Below are 17,010 nucleotides of genomic sequence, written 5' to 3' on the forward strand. Positions count from 1 at the left end.
TCCTTGGCCTGGTGAGGATTTCATGCCTCTCAGAAGAAGGACCAAGGAGCAAGATTTCTCACCTTCCTCCTGAGATGTGTGGGATGCATCCCTCAGACCAGGATCACAGGCTGCTACAGCTCACAGGTTGTTTCAGCTCCAGGTAGCCCAGAAAGCTTCACCGTGATTCAAAAGGATTGGCCAAAAGGGATTCAAGTTGAGACTTCCTCACTGCCTGGGCTCTCCTGGCAAATGATTAACAGATGCTGCACTGGCTGGGGAGCTCTTCACCCAGACAGAAAAGCATCTGGCAGGCCCATTACTGCCTTGTGTGGCGGGTGTGCCCTAGAGAGCCTGGAGATTTATTGCCCAGATATAAAGTGACTGAGCTCTGTCCCAGGAGCACCACGAGGGAAAAGCAGAATTTCTTCATAAAAGAGCCTGCTTATTGCAATTTCAATTATTTGCACATGAAGGGGGGGCCAGGAGGGCAAAGACACCCCAGGTGATATGGGGAGCTGACACAGTGCTGGCTCCAGTGGGTGCTGCCAGCTAGAGGATGATGTCTGGTTCAGTGAAGGAATGGGCCATCCCAGAAAGGGGTAGGGAAAGCTGTGCCTTTTAACAGCAGTTGGGATGTTTTCTTCAACACATTCCTCTCCCTCCAGTAATCTTGTGGGAGCCTGGAAAGACGGGTTGTGAAATGCAATTTTTCCCTGCTGGCAGCTCTGTGGGGATGCCAGGAGCCAGAAGAGCCTTGCACAGAGGAAGGACCAGTGTCCATCACACTGCAAACAAGAGACACCCGTAATTAAACTGAGAGATGAGGAGAAAGCCTTTCCCACCATATAGCTCCTCCCTGGCCTGGATTGCCCCTGCATCAGGATGGACTCAAGAGTGTCTCAGACTGGGTGAAAGGATCAAGGGCATGCTCAGCGTGATGCAATATTTACCTCTTGAGATCTGGGTGAGGTCACGCATTTGCATCACTTTGGGCTCTATTTGCTTATGGATAGAGAGTAAAACCCTTCAGGTTTCAGAGTAAATCCCAGTTTGGAGCAGTAACTGGGAGAAGAGCACAGTGTGGGATGCACTGGCTCCTAGGTGGCTACTCCAGGCCACATGGGTCCTTATGTGGTGCCTGAAATCTCAGTCCATCCCATGGATTGGCAGAACATTGGGCAGTATCTGGCAGCAGTTTGAGAGGACACTAGTCACAGCCATGTGCTGGGCTGAGCTGTGCACGCTGTGGTGTGTCTGTGTGACGTGCCTTCATCCCCCTCTGCTTTCAATTAAAGCCACTAATGATTTTAGCAAGGGAAGACTGAACCAAGTGCATCCCTGGCAGGCTCACTAACGCTGGCCAGATGTGCTGCTCCTAGCAGGTGCCACAGTGGTTGCAAGTGTGCAGGTGGCTTTGCAGGGGGAAAAAAAAAAGTAAAAAGAAAAAAAAAAAGTTATGGGTCATTGCCATCAAACCAAATCTTCCAGACTCAGAAAAACTGAATGGAGCCGGTCCTGGATGCTTTGCGGTCTGGGCTTGGGTGAGGCCCCAGGGCTGTAATGGTTTTATTTAGGGCATGCAATAACCTTTGGCTCCTATTGTATTTGGGTCTGCCAGAAAGGCAGTTGGTCTGGCTGGATTAAAGCTGGTGGTAATTACATGCCAATGCCTCCTCTGTAGTGAGGAAGGGCGAAACTTAAAAAGAAAACCACATGTGCACATCCCTATTCGCCACTTCATGTGGGGACACCCCTTAACCTCCCACGAGCAGAAATCCAGCTCATACTCAGCATTAACACTTTGAAAAGTTATTGACAGCACAGTCCAAAAAGGAGGAGAGATGTGGGAATGCTCCTGGTGTCAAAATGCATTTTGAAAGCAACCAGATTCATCCCCTGAAGGACACCCTCTGCCTCGCCCAGCCATCAACCCACCCAGCAGCCTTCCAGCCTTCCCTGCTTACCCCAGTGAACGTGCCAAATACAAACCAGATGCTCCAAAATGCCTGCTTGAAGACATTCCCTTTCATCTGGTAATTGCTGCTTCCGAGGGAAAAGATTTTAAGTGGTCCTCAAACCCTCTTGAGTGACCCAGACACCTATTTTTGTCCCTTTTGGGCTTCTGAGCATCTTTGGCTTTGGCATCTGAGCCACCCTGCTTCTCCTCATCCCCTCTTTCCGGCAGCTGATGGCCAGTCCCAGCCTCCTTGGCAGCATTTGCACCCTTAGGACTGCTTTATTGCCACCCACTTGCCATCAGCCACGTGCAATCCAATCCCACTCCAAGGGGTGCCATGATGCCACTGAGATGGGCAGCACTGCTTCCCCAACATCAGATGGGCACGGTGCAGGATACTCAGACTGTGGGGTGAAAAAATGAGGTGCAGAAGGCAAAACTAAGATACTATTTGCAGTAATAGCAATGATAACAGCTCCATCTAAAACTACAGCAGGAGGAAATCCACACACCCCCCAAATCTGACCTACACAAGCCTGAACTTAAATGAGGTACATCTGCACTGAGGATTTTCTCTTGTCCTCTTCAGTCACTGCATTTCTAGCTTTGACAAATAAACAGCCAGTCCTCAAACCTCGGGCTCTTTATTGCTTGTGGTTCCTTCCCCTTTGTTTCTAAGAAATTAATAACAGGAGGAGAAGGTTGCAAAACACACACTGACCTCTCCTTTAAATACAGTGAGAAATCAAATAAATAGGGAGAGAGGAACAAGGAAGATCCACTGCAGGCGGAAAATGCCCAGCTGTACCCACTCTGAGTGCTGGAGGCTGTGGATGCTGATTTAGGCAGCGAGAAAACGCAATGCACAAAGCAAACCCAGAGATAAGCACAGGGTGTGATGCACTCCTGTGCTGGTGCTGCAGCTGTGAAGGAGCCCACAGGCTGCTCAGAAAAGATTTAGGAAGGGAAGTTAATGCCCAATATGATGTGCTTAACAACCATGGCCTGGAGGAGAGGAGCTGGGGGTCAAAAATCACTTAATGTGGAAAGATGCGATGGGGTCTGCTGGTTTCCTCCTGGTATCTGCTGCTGATGCTCAGTGCCCCATCAGCATCACTCTCCCTGACAGTGGAGATGAGCTTTAGTGGGAATTGTGTTACACCAGCCCAGCAGCTTCACTGGAAACTGGGAGATGACAATAATCCTCCTAATAAACTGCAGAGGCCAGCTCCTCTTTGATGATGCCAATTTCTGCGTGGTTTAACGAGGGCACAGAATGATGGAAGGACACTGCAGGGGAATATGAAATCCTGCCTCAAATGGACACATGCTGGTGCAGTTTAGATTGGAGAGAAGGAAAAAAAAGAAAAAAGAAAAGGTTCTTAACTAAAGGGATACTTGGATGAAATAAGGAGCTGGTGAGTGATGGCACCTGGAGCATCCTTCCTTCCATCAAAGGTACAAGTTCTACCTGACAAGGTGAAAGCAGAGGTCTAAATTGGGATGGATAAGCCAGCATCTCAGTATCACCAGAATTAAGTACAGAGATCCCAAAGAAAGCACATAAAAGGCAAAGAAAACCCATGGCAAAGATGCAGCAGTGAAAAGTATGGTGAAAAATTATCATCCTGGGGGGAAAGCAAACACCTGTCAGCTCTTCTCACACCATCCTGCATAGTCCTAGAGCTCCAAAAGGGGCCAGTGGTAAGGAGCCACGTGTGTATTTTGACCTGATGAACTTTCACATTTTAAATCCACTTCAGCCTTTGAGCAAAGTGCCTGGCACAGCTGTGCATGGGAAATGTCAGCTTCACAACACCAGGGCTGAGATTAGTAAGGCCAGGAACACGAGCCCTGGCACTACCAGAAAGGAGAGGGAAAGGTGCTACTGAAGGCTGCACCAGAAAAAAAAAAGCTCATCTTCTGCCAAAACGGCATTTGCATTGCAAAAGAGAAGAGTGCTAATGAAATTAGATAATGGTTTCAAATCTGAGAGCCTTTGCCAGTGGTGAGGATGGTTGGTGTTGTCCTTCTACAGGCAGGGACTGTCCCCAGTGAGGATGTCAAGAAGCAGCATGGTGTATTTTCTTTTTCAATGGGTGAGCTGCAAATCAAGTTGCTGGGGCTGTCTTAACTGCAGGAATGAGGAAGCCTAGATGCCCTTACACCCCTCCCAGCCATGCTCCACCAGGAGCTCTGGGGTTATTTAGGTTGGCAGACACAGAGCACTTGGCAAAGCCTGCCAGAGGATAAATACCAGAGCAGGGAAAGGAGCCATCCAAGCTAAAAGCCAGTGCGGGTACAAGAAGAACAAGGCCAAATGGGTACGAGTCATCCACAAATAAATTTAAGCTGGAAATGAGAGCAGTTTGTATCCGTGCGAGCAGCAAGGCTCTGGCAATAGCTTTCCCAGAGGACTTGCCAGGGTCAAACAGCTCATGAGTTTTAAGAAGGAAGCTGGCAGGGGGTTTGTGTCATGGTTGCTTGCAAAAGCAGGGGGGGACCAGCCAAAAATTGGTGGTGGCCCTGGGGCTGCCTTCAGCAGGACATGGGTCTACAGCCACAACCCACATCCCACCTGTGTTGATGGGATATGGAGGGATGCAAGCACATCTGCTTGCTCTCGGAGAGAGCAGGAAGCAGCATGGGGAGGAAAATAAAAATGCACAGCTCCGTTTTTCCAGCTGACAGGAGCTTAAACACAGGCTGGGAATTGGGTTCAGGGCCCTGTGTGAAATTCAGCTTGGCTTCTCTTGAGACAGCAGCTCTACTCCCCGAGCACCCTACGAGCATTTCGGTAATAGCAGGGGAATCAGACCTACTTGTCAAGCGTGTTGCTATTTGTGCAAACGCTCTGTACCAGAGGGAAGCTTGAAGAACAAGTCCCTTTTTTATAGTGCGTTGGATGCTGGCAGTGAGCCTGCAAATTAGAAGGAATTCAGAGAGGAGCAACAACAACAACAACAAAAAAGCCTAAGGGGCTGGAGGGATTAGTTTGGGAGGAGGAAAAAAAAAAAAAACGAGCTAAGTGTGTGGTCCAGTGGATGGGACTTTGGGTTGGGACAGCACTGGGTTCTACCCAGTGCTGTCCCATCCACAGCAAATCTCCCTGTGCCATGTGCAGGTTTCTCTATCTGTCCTTAAGAGGCAAGATGTGTTTTCTGCCGCCTCAGGAGACAGCTCTGTCATGCCCACACAGAAAAAAAATTATTTAAAAACTACATATATGATAGAAAGTTCAGTAAGAAGCTGCCAGAGTAAAGGTCAGCCGATGAACGAAATCAGTTTGAGCTGGAAGCAACTTAGCCACAGCAATGAAGGGTGTGTTCGGAAGAACCCCCTGCTGCAATGATTTTTTTAGGGTGGTTATACCCCAAATTAGCTCAGTTCACCCCCAAACCTGCTGAACTGCTCAGAGAAGTACAACATCTCCAACTGGATGTAGTGTTGCTATCGGCATCCTAATTTTTTGGGGCACTGAGAGGGGCAGGAGTGACCTGGATCATGGGTTTAATCATCAGCCTTCAGCCTGGCTGCACTTGCACTGGTGCCAGGGCCCTGGAGAGGGGACTTGGGCAAGAGCCCAGAACAGTCTCTGCAGGGAAAAGCTTGGCTGTCCCCAGCTCGGGGTACTCAGACTCATGGGGACATTCCTGTGACCAAAAAGTTGCACCACTCTGGATGCAGCAACACATCACCCTGGGGAGCACCAGCACAGGGACATCAGAGCCTTTCAGGGATGAGACCAACCTTCCAGTTTGTTGACCAAACCTGCCCCTTTTAGTGTCTGTCACACAAGCGTGGATGAAGCTGTAATTTGCCATGACGGGATGCAGGAGAGGAGGGGACACAGAGGATGAGACAAGCCTTCCCTTAAATGCCCCCTAACACCACCTTAAAAAATAATGAACTAGGGGCAGTGGAGGTTACTAGTTTGGTATGAGAATTTTCATAAGCATGAGAAAAAGAAAGACCACATTGCTCTAAAGTTTTTTTTTTTTTTTTTTTTTTTTTGTTGTTGTTGTTGTTGTTTTTTTTTTTTTTAAGCAAGCTTCAGGGGCTCTGGGAGAGTAAAGTTTGCTGCAAAGTTTGTTTTCTGTTGTGCCCACGTTACCAAGCAGAGCTGGCCGTGGAATGTGCGGCCAGGGGCACCCGGCTGTGCTGCACCCCTGGGCAAGGCTGGTGGCCAGGTAGGATGGCACGGTGAGGGTCACTGAGCCTTCAGCATTGCCTCCAGCCACCCATCTTCCCAGTTTAGCACAACTTTGCTTCCAGCAGTGCCCCATTTCCAACAGTTGTGCTGCACATGCAGCTAATAAATAAACATCATATAGACATCAATAAAGTGGTTTTTAGATGTTGGGATAATCAGGGCAATTGCCCTGGCGCCTTTCCCCGGCGTGCCAGGGTGCAGTGCGGTAGCCAGCAGCTCCCAAACCCTTCTCCGGAAAAGTTCAAACCCTCAAATACTTGGAATTGCTCTTTGAGGGAATTTATTTTAAAGCTGCTTTAACAGCAGCTGGGAATTACCAGGGAGGCACTTTGCTCTGCTATTTCCCAGCTGCTGACCCCGTTCGCATGAAGGGGGCCCTGGGCAGCTGCCCAGCTGGGACGCTTGGGGACATGTGCCGAGCCAGCACTGCCTGGAGTTGCACCCAAAATTCTCCTTGTCCCAGCTTGCAGCAAAAGCACAGAGAGGGGCTGTTGTGCATGGCAGCAGTGAGAAAAATTAACTCCCACATCCAGCAGCGAGGGTGTGAGCTGCGATGTGGTAGAGTTATCGTTTAAGACCCTGTTCCCATGAGGACTGAAAATTGCACCCAACCATGTTGCTTCCTCCCCAGAGCAAAAGCAGAACTGGGAAGCTGTGAGTCTCCCAAAAACTAAATCAACATCTCAACATGTTGGTGGCATGTTGTTTCTTAAGAAGCATTTTAGTCTAAAAAGAAAAGGGTTACTGAGCAAAATCAGTGACAGCAAGTCAGCAGCTAAATGTCATCAGGACTGCGAGCGACAGGTCCTGATGGAAGGCTGGAAAATGCCACCACGAGAGCTATGGTTGCTCCTCCTGCAAACCTTCCACATCCACATTTCCCTCAGAGGGTTACGGAGCCCCTGTCCCCTCCACACCTACATAGGGACACCATGGCCACCCTGCCTGACTCAAGCCCTGGGGATGAGCTGGGAGCCTTGGAATAGGTGCAGGTGGCTGGGTTGGGTCTCGTGGCAGACAGAAGCAACTCCAAGCCCAACAGCTGCCAGATGTGAACCCACCTGCAGCCACTGAGTAACTGAAGTGAAGGGGCCCCAAAGCCACAGGCAAGGGTTGGCCTGATAGGCATCAGCCCCCTGCAGCACTTGTGGCTTTCTTCTCCCTGCTGTCACGCTTGAAAAACATTTGTGGAAAAACACAGCAGAATGAAGAGGGTTTGAGTGGCAAGCTGGAAAAGGAGCTGGGGAAAGAAAACAACTTGGCAATAAAGGAGGAGCTGAAGGACACAAGTGTTCCCATTTTGGCTCCCAACTCCCTAGGGCGCCGCTTGGAGCATTTATTGACCAACTCGCCTGCCCTCGATGAGCTGGCCTTGCAAACTGTGGCAGGAGGGAGGCTATTCCTGGTCAAGGCATGTACAGCAGCAACACTTCCTTAACTCTATAATCAACCAGTGACACACAAAACACACAGTCAAGGACTTTCCTGGAGAGGGCTCGGGCTCTGCAGCTACTGCACCTGCACCATCATCACAAAAAGCCATCAGGTGTTCTCATGAAATGCTTCAGAAGTCTCCAAAAAAGAGGAAAAAAAGAGCTAAGTCCAGCCAGGCAGACACAATCTGCTTAAAAAAATCAAGGTGCACCCTTGACTCCAGCAGTGCAGCACACAGCGAGGACTGAGTTGCCTCTCTCAGTATTAGAAGGAAAATAATCATTGTCATGATAAAAAAAAAAAAAAAAAAAGAGATGCAGCCAGGTCAGGTTCATTAAGGGTGAAAGGTAATGGTTTGACTCCAATCCCAGCTGTTCTCCCCAGCATTGATACGATCTTCCCAGCACAAGTCTGCGCAGGAACTCGTCATCCCCCTGTTCCTTGCAACACGATAGCACAGCACATCGCCCCCAGCTCCCAAGTTAAACATCTTATTAACTGCAGTGACGTAAAAGAGGAAATCTCCGAGAACTATCACAGAGATGAGAAGGAACACATTTACCATCAATAGGCAATGATACCGCTGCAGACAGATCTGCACATAAAGCAGCACCCAGCCCCTCCTTCCCCTCCCTCCTCTAATCACTCTGTGTCATGGGAAACTAAACCTGACATCCAAACAGCCCCGATACCAGACACTCGCTGTAAAAATATTTTTAAGATTGAAAAACAACAAAAAAACTTGCCTTCCAGGAAACCATTTGGATACAAACCCTGCGCAGCTGCAGCCACCCTCGGTGTCGTATTCATCCCTCCTGCTTCGGGTTCGAAAACAGGCAGGGTGGGAAGGGGAAAGGAAATAAACAAAAATGGGGAAAAGAAGAAGAGGTATTGCAGCTGATGAGCTGGGAGAGGCTGTTGGCAAAGTGGTCCAGCAATCATCTGAAATTCAGACGTCACGTGTGGGTTCTGTCTGCAGCTCCCGTGCAGCCCAGGCTCAGCACTTCGCCCAAGTGCACACGCAGCAATTCCCTGTGCCGAGCTCTCCCGCCCCACTCCCACATGCTTCCCAGCCCGTGCCCCATCCCAACCATACCCAGCAGGTTTTGGCACTGCAAGGTGACCCAGCTGCTCTGGCCACAAAGGTGGATTTTTGCTATGCAAGTGCAGGGCACGCTGAAAAGCATCACTAAGCTGCAAAACCACCCTCCCTTGCAGCTTCTCCACCTAAATCCCAGCCCTGCAGGCAGTGCTGTCTTCTCCACCAGGATGCATCAGAGGCCATCACCCCACTACATCATCTGGGGCTGGTGGGGGGTCCCACTGGCCTGGAGGAGTGCCCAGAACATGCTGTACCTGTTCCCGAGGCCAGCCTGTCCCTGGGCAACCGTGGGCATGTCCAAAACCAGCCCTTGAGCTCCCTGAGCTGCTGTGCTTGCATCAGAGAGCAGTGGGTGAGCCCAGACACCTCTGGGGTGAGGTGGCAGCCAGCTTTTTTCTTTCTTTTTCTTCCCTTTAATTTTCATCTGGGACATTGCTTTAGAACCAAGGGATGCCTCAGGCTCCATCCTGCACTGTCCCACACTGCAGCAGCTCCTGGGAACTCACCAGGATCAAGCAATCACCAAAAGTCCCTCTGCAAAAGGCCATGATGTGGATGCAGAGATCCAGCCCCACTGTTCCACCCCAAAAATCTTCAGGACAACTAAAATGATTTTTTTTTTTTTTTCTCTGCTTGCACCCATTCTTCAAACAAATTAGCAAGAGGAATCAGGAGACTGAATGTTCCACACCGCCTCGGCTTCATCGCCCGGCTGGAGATGCATCGCATGGCACTAAAGTCAGGCAGATACAGTGGGACTAAAAAAAGAGCATGGTTGCTTTTTTTTTCTTTTAAAGCCGGATTGCCTTTCACGGTGACTATATTTATAGGTAGAGCTGTTGAAATTTTAAGGGCTCCTTGCCACAGGAATCCGGTCGCATCTCGTGTTCGCAAAGTGGCGTAACTTGGCAAAAATGAACATTTAATAGGCCAGTGGGTGCTGCTTCCCTTCCTTAATTTTGGGTTAAATCAGAAAGGGAAAAGGACAAGATGTAAAATTAGCCTCGCACGCTGCTGCCATGTGCCACAGTCTGTATTTTACAGATTAGGAGCGTAACAGACATGGGACTTCACACCCTCCCCTAGAAAGGCACTTTCCTTTTCAGTCAATGACCAAAAAAACCCAGCTTTCGCGGGTGTTTATTTTTGCTTTCGGTTTGTCTATCCGTGGCACACACAAAGCCTCCTCTGCACTTGGTTTTATGGTTGAAAAATCCCGTCAGGGTTCAGCTGCAGAGTGGTAAAACTCGCTCTCCCCGTCCAAAGCCGCCCGGGAACACCACCCGCCAACACGCCGCAGCACACGCTGCCCAGAAACCACACAGTCTCAGCCCAAAAGTTGGCAGTTTTCTTACACAACAGCATGCTACGCTGCTAAACCCTTTTTATTTTAATTTATGCTATAAAAGCGTGTTACACCCTGTCCAAAGACGCTACCACCCCACTGAGCACGTCTGGATGCTAAACTTTGATTCCCTATGACAATGCGTGTCTATTTAAGACAAAACCCAAACCATAATTAAAGTTATTGATAGGAGACGATGTTTACTGTTTGCTATTTTAACATCTAGTGCTGTTGGATTTCAAGCCACTGATTTCCATGGCTTGCAGGGGATGATGAAGCTGGAAACACGCCCTGATGTTGGGGTTTTTGATGTCTCTCTGGGCACTTCTGCTGTCAAATCAAAGAAATTCACTTAACAGGCCAATCCCAATGGATGCTTCTCACTCAGGATCGTCTTGACTGGAAGCTGAGTGATTTTTGAGCCATCAAAGCACACATAAAAATAAAATAGCTGTAACAAAAGCTTTTTGCTTCTGCAAGCAGCCATCTCCCTAAGCAGAACCAAAGGGCGATGGCTCATGGCACACACCTTTTGACACAAGTTAACCAAAGTTCAAGTTTTAATGTTCCCAAAAGGAACAAATTTCAGATTGGAGCACTAATAAAAGTTGCTTTACTTGCCCAACTGGCAAATTTGGTGGCATCCGAGATCCCCAGAAAGTGGCTGTGTCAGGGACTGTGCTGCATCAGCCCCTGCCAGCTGGGCAGTTAACTCTGAAGCCAAGTGGTAACACACTGTTAGGTCCCTGGATGTGCATAAATATTGGTGCAGAACACTGCTGAGCCCACAAGGCCCTCAGCTTTCAATCCACCTGCAGCATTTTTCTTGTAAGCTATTATCAACAATGTGATAAAAAAAAAAACCAGTGATCCTTGTAACAGTGGAATTTAAATCCAGCTTACAACCTGGTAGGGAGATTTATGACATTTTGTATACAAACAAGCCACCAGCCCCATTTATTCATGTTACTCTTTTTCCACTCCTGCCAATAATATACTACTTCATTAAGGCTCAGTTTTCTTGCTGATCCTCCTTTGGCCAGAAGGTTGCACATAAACCCAACCCAACAGCTCCAGACACTCAGCTGCCCTGCTTACATTTCAGTTCCTTCGAGCAGAAAGATGAAGCTGTAACCAAATGAACCAGAGAAATTGGCAGCAGCACAAACTTGACAGATTTCAGCTAATTGCTTGGATTAGTAATTCCAGTGGCACGCAAAAATACATTTTACCTACGGCAGAGAAAGGCATGGCATGGGTTGTCCTCCTGCTACGTGACCTGCCTGCCCAGGGAATGGGAACCACTGGCATTCCCAAGCCCCCACTCCATATCAAGGCCAGGAATGGTTTGTCAGCCTAGCGAGACACGCTCAAATACAGAATCACTGAATCATCCAGGCTGGAAAAGACCTCCAAGATCACCAAGTGCAACCATCAATGCACCACCACCACGTCCACCACAGAACCGTGTCACCAAGTGCCACAGACACACGTTTTCTGAACACCTCCGGGGATGGTGATTCCACCACTTCCCTGGGCAGCCTGCTCTAAACACGAGCCAGGAGAGGCCAACCCCGCCGCAGCTACCGATGCAGGGCAGCCCCATTCGTTTGACGGAAACATCCTTAGGGATGGCGAGACCGGACAGCCTGGAACACGGCGCTTCCCCCCTGGGGCCCCCTGTGACACCGATGGCTACGTCCGGCCCCGCACGGGGGTGGAGAGGCCCCGCGGAGCCCTGACGGTGCCCACGCTGCATCCCACCCACGGAGCGCGGCGGGATGGGCTCTGCCGGGATGCTCCGTGGCCGCACACGGGGTGGGGGACTGCGGCACCGCGCGTGGGCTCCCAGCGGGGCTACGGCGGGGAGGAAGCAGTGTGCGTGCCCCCCGCACATCGGTGCTGTGGGTCCCCTCCCTTCATTTTGGGCTCAATCTGAAGGTGCCGTAGCCTCGCTGGGAGCTGGGGCGGGGGGGGGGGTGGGGGGGACGACGCACGCTGCTGCCGCCCACCAGAGCCCCAGGACGGCTGCGGCATGAACCATCACCCCGCTCCGGGGGGACATCGCCCGGCGCAGCCTCTTCCGCACGTCGCGGTGGCCCCGCAGCCGGCGGCGCACGGACCCCTCCCGCCCGCATTGTTGAGCGGGCGGACCCACGTGCGGCCACCGCCGCCGCTTCCCCTCGCCCGCCTGCCTCCGCGCCCGCGCACTGACCTGCCCGCCGGCTTCGCTCGGCTCCTCTGGGCTGCGCTCGCCCCGCGCCCGGCTCCCGACTCCGCTCGCCGCCCGGCCGACCCCGCTCGCCGCCCCCCTCCCGCACATGCAGCCTCCGCCGCTGCCGCCGCCCCGAGCGCACCCGCGCACCCGGCTCCGCCCCCGCGCGCGCGCCGCCGCGTCACGTGGCGCCCGCAGGAGCCAATGGAGAGGGAAAGGACGGTAGAGGGGGCGTGGTCTGTGGTGGGTGTGGGCGGGGCTGCAGAAGGGGCGGTGCTTGTGGGAGTAGGCGGGGTCAAGGGAGTGAGGGGAGCGTGAGGGAAGGGGAAAGGGGAAAAGGGAAAAGGGAAAGAAATGGAAGGAGAGGCGCTGGAGCAGCTCTGCTGAGAGAGCTGGGGTTGTTCAGCCTGGAGAAGAGAAGGCTCCAGAGAAAACTTAGAGCCCTTTACGATGTCTAAAGGGTCTCCAAGAGAGCTAGAGAGGGACTTAGGACAAAGGGCTGGAATGACAGGAGAAGCAAGAATTGCTTTAAACTGCAGAGGGCCAGGTTTAAATGGGATATTAAGGAAAAAACTCTTCCCTGTGGGAGTGGTGAGGCACTAGCATAGGTTGCCCCAAAAAGGTGTGGATGCCCCATCCCTGGAAGTGTTCAAAACCAGGCTGGATGGGGCTTGGAGCAACCTGGGATAGTGGAAGTGGTTCCTGGGAGAGTGTTGGAACTGGATGAGCTTTGAGGTCACTTCCAACCCAAAATATTCTGTGATTCTATGATTCTGTGATTCTTAGAAGAAGAAAATGAAGATGATGAGGAGGAAGAGGAGGCGGAAGAAGAGGAAGAAGAAATAAAATGGTGATGACAAGGAGGAAAAGAATAAATATGAAGGAAGAGGAGGAAGAAAGAAGGTAAATATAAAAAAAGAGGAAGACAAAGAGGAGAAAGAAGAGGAAGAAGGAAGAGGGAAAAGAAAGAGGAAGGAGAAGAAGAAGAAAAGAAGAAGGAGAAGGAGAAGGAGAAAACAAAGATGACAAAAAGGAAGCTGAGGAAGACAAAGAGGAGCTTGGGGGCAGAGTGAAGGGGACCCAGCACAGGCCTGGGCTCAGTGCAGCAGTGTCTCCTGTCCTCTGGGGTGAGATGCCCTTATCCCCTGACCGATCAAGGGCGGAGGCTGCCCATTCCTGAGGCTATACAGGATATATTTAACATCTCCCATCAGTGGTTCTGAGTACATGTGGGGCACAGGGGTCACCCAGTGTGTCACAGACTCAAGCTGGCACAATTCAGGAGCTGCTGTGACTTTACAGCCAAGGCCCTCACCTCAGGTTGTCTACCTTTGTGTCTGCAACCTGTGTCTTGATCTGTGGTGTAAAGAACTACCATAAATTCAAAGGAACAGGAGCACCTGATGCCATTGCAGGTTTTCATTTATTTCTAACTTGCTGTGGACTCTCTTAGGAGAAGTCACTGCAGAGGCAGCCAAGGGCTTCAAAAAATGAAAAAAATAATAGGGGGCTTGGGGTCACAGGCACAGAGGGATGAAGTGATTCCTCAGGAGACCCAAACACGTAGAGATGAATATCAGGAAATGCTCAGATGTTATTGCATTTTAAGGATATTTTTGCCTTTTCCTTGAAAGGCACTAAACTGGTGTCCTTTAAACCAGAATAGTCTGAGGGTGCTTTATGTTTCTGAGAACATTGTTAAAGGATGCAGTCCTCCTCTCTGGTTAAGGGATGGCCTGGAAGCAGAGATTATTGAATATCCTCAGTTGGAAGTGACCTACAAGGATCATCGAGTTCACCTCCTGCCCTGCAGAGGACAACCCCAAAAATCACTCCTGAGAGTGTTGTCCAAATGCTTCTTGAGCTCTGTCAGGCTTGGTGCTGTGACCACTTCCCTGGGCATCCCATTCCAGTGCTCAGCCATGCTCTGACTGAAGAACATTTCCCTAATATCCAACCTAAACCTTCCCTGACACAGCTTCAGGCTGTTACACAACACAGCCTTGGCATCCCAACCTGTTAGGACCTACAGCAAGTCCTCCAGCAGGGCTTGAGTAGGGCTGATATGGCATATGACTGTCTCAAAAGAGTAAAGGAAATTAAAAAAAATACCAAATATTACCAAAAATTTACCAAATTTACCAAAATCTCTTTAACACTTATGAATCTTATGCAACTACTGTGTTATATGTGTAAATGTATAAAATGGATCCTTGGATAAAAACTTTGGAATCTGTTGATTGATTTCAAAGGATATTCAACACATTTGGTGTCTGCAAGTTTGAAACACGCTGCTGGATGAAAGGGATTTTCATTCTCTCCTTCCCCTTCCCCTCTCAATGCAGAGCATAAGTTTAACCTTGGTTAGGCATCAGCAAATTCACACCTTGCAAAGAAGTCTGCTGAGAACAGAAAAAAACCTGTGATTTCCCTTGCTATTGACATTTAGGTTCTGCTGTCTGACTCCCTGCTACTTTTTCGAAGTGAGAAAATTATCTGGTTTTCACATTGACTTTTTTTAATGAAAACTCAGAGTGTGACTTTTGGTGGTGCTAAAATCAGTCTGGCAAAGCCCAGGGAAAGCTCTGGGGGGCAGAGGTCCCTCTGCTAACACTGGTGATGGTGGGACACATGGAGAAGTCTGCCTGTGACTGCTTTCTTTAAAACCCAAAAAAACCTGAGAACTGAAACAAACAAACAAAAAATACAAAGAGAAATGTTGCAGTTGCTGCATTTGGTTGGGTTTTTTTGGTCAAATCTTTTCTTGTTAGAGCAGCATTTCCCTTCCACAGGGATTCCCAGGCACGATGGAGAACTTGAACTTGGCTCTGTGGGAATACATTTGTTTTTCTGCATCCTTTATTATTTGTAAAAACGACAGACCCGCCTTTCTCTCAGCCACAGCAAATGTCAGGAATCTGGTTTTTATTTAGCAGAGAACCTGAGAGTGGTGGTTGGCACAGCCATTCTTTTTGCTTCCCATCTGAAATGTCACATGGCAAATTGTAGCACTCGAGCACAACCTCAGTTTGACAGCTCTGGCAGAAGAAAAAGGGCCAGCAGCATGAGGCTCCACCACATTCCCTCAGAAGTGCTGTCAAACCCAGCTTGATCCCTCTTACATGGGTGAGGCCGAAGGGTTGCTGTGCCTGAGAGTGTTGCTTCTTGGCCGGGGGTGTAAATTCATACCAGTTTGGCTGATGCTCTTGGGCACCACAGAATCAGAGAATATCCTGACTAGGGGAGCTTTTGTCCATTGTGACCTGGAGGGGAAATGGAGGCATTAAAAATTGATGGGCAATGCAACTGGGGAACACCTTCAGGTCTCCTGGCAAGCCTGAATCCATCTTCAGTCAAGCCTCTGCCTTGCTTCTTTGTATTTTAGAAAAACAAGCAAAGAGAAATGTTTCCACAATCAGGTCATAGCCTTAAGAGGATCAAGTAGACTTCATGTTAGCTTCAATTTCTGAATTTGAATGGGTTTTCAGCACAAATATCGACAATCTCCGGTGCACATGAGCATCCTTCAGCATGCTTTTCAGCCTAATGCACTGAAAAGCAATGTGGAAGGATTGTAACCTCTGCACAGATGCGAATCCCAGTGGGCCGTGTTTGCCTTAGTGTTAGTGGAAAGCCTGGCTATGTTTTAATGTGTACTTGTCAAAGTGCTTGTATTACAGCTGGGACACTTTCCTGGATCTAGCCCATGCAGCCTGTGTGTTTGCAGAAAGGATAGACATGCAATCCATACACCTGCTTTGTCTAAATTTCTGTAATCTTTTTTTTCCCTGCCCCTTCTGTCATTTCCATTTCAGCCAAACTCAACTTTCTTCAAGCCAGGACACCATTAACAGCGAACTGATGGAAAAAACAACTCTGTTTTTTGCCACCTGCAGACAGCACTTGTCACAGCCTTTGTGTTAAGAGGGGGAAGCAGCAGAAAAGTGATAACTCTGGGTTGGAAAGATTGCAGGAGGAACCACTCCTCCAGGGTAGGAAGTAAAACATGAATTCTTGAGATGTCAGTGTTGGTGTTCCAGCACTCATACCTCCTTTCCGTCCACTAAATGTTCAAATTGAGCAAGTCCTCCACTGAATTTCTCAGCCACTGGAGCTTGTGTCTTGACCCTCTACACCAGGTACTTCTGGTCCTTTGGTGAGACAATTATCACATCATGTTCCTCTGGGGCTGCAACATCTCAATGAGGTTTCCTGACTCAGACATCACATTCATGGGCATGACAAGCAACCTGGATTTCTCCAGCCAACAACTGCTATGTGTTGACTACTGGTTACTTTTTCTTTCTGGGAGAGATAAAAATGTTGAAAAATGCGAAAAAACCACCCCAAAACAACACACCAAAAAACCCAACCCCAAAGCCTTTGCATTAGTTCTGATTCAAATAATATTTTTTAAATTTAGTTTTCCACCAGTAGAGGCTAAAGATGGAGCACTTAGCTCTTCAAGAAGAGTAATTTAATAGCTAAACCAGCACTTGGAATTCACTTGAAGGCACTGACTAATTCAGCACATGAGCGAAACTGAAGTTCACTCATACGTGGTAACGCCTTTCTTTTTCCCACACTCATCAAAACCTTGTTTGCCTACTTCACAGATTCTCCAGGTATTAATAGCCAGTAAAGGCTTCAGAACAGAAAGAGCTTGGTCCAGAGACTCCAAGGTTGCACTTGCATGTGAAAGAGATGGGGTAGGCTATGAAGGGAACTCTACCTCGGCTGTAGATATCCTGGTTTCTTACAG

The 17,010-nt window shown here is 49.3% G+C and overlaps 1 protein-coding gene across 2 annotated transcripts in view; it reads right to left on the reverse strand.

Moving 5' to 3' along the window:
* The window catches only part of PTP4A3 (protein tyrosine phosphatase 4A3), a 38,973-nt gene extending 26,594 nt beyond the window's left edge, over positions 1 to 12,379 (reverse strand). Inside the window, exon 1 of one of the 2 annotated variants that reach the window (XM_030231107.2) lies at positions 12,249 to 12,379. The gene's annotated coding sequence lies outside the window, so the exon portion shown is untranslated. Of the gene's footprint in view, positions 1 to 62; positions 80 to 12,248 lie in introns of those variants that run through there. The other variant, XM_018914400.3, reaches the window with a different exon arrangement.
* Between the last annotated feature and the right edge of the window lie 4,631 nt (positions 12,380 to 17,010).

The sequence above is a fragment of the Serinus canaria genome, chromosome 2 (genome assembly GCF_022539315.1).
Source record: "Serinus canaria isolate serCan28SL12 chromosome 2, serCan2020, whole genome shotgun sequence".
Lineage (NCBI taxonomy): Eukaryota > Metazoa > Chordata > Aves > Passeriformes > Fringillidae > Serinus > Serinus canaria.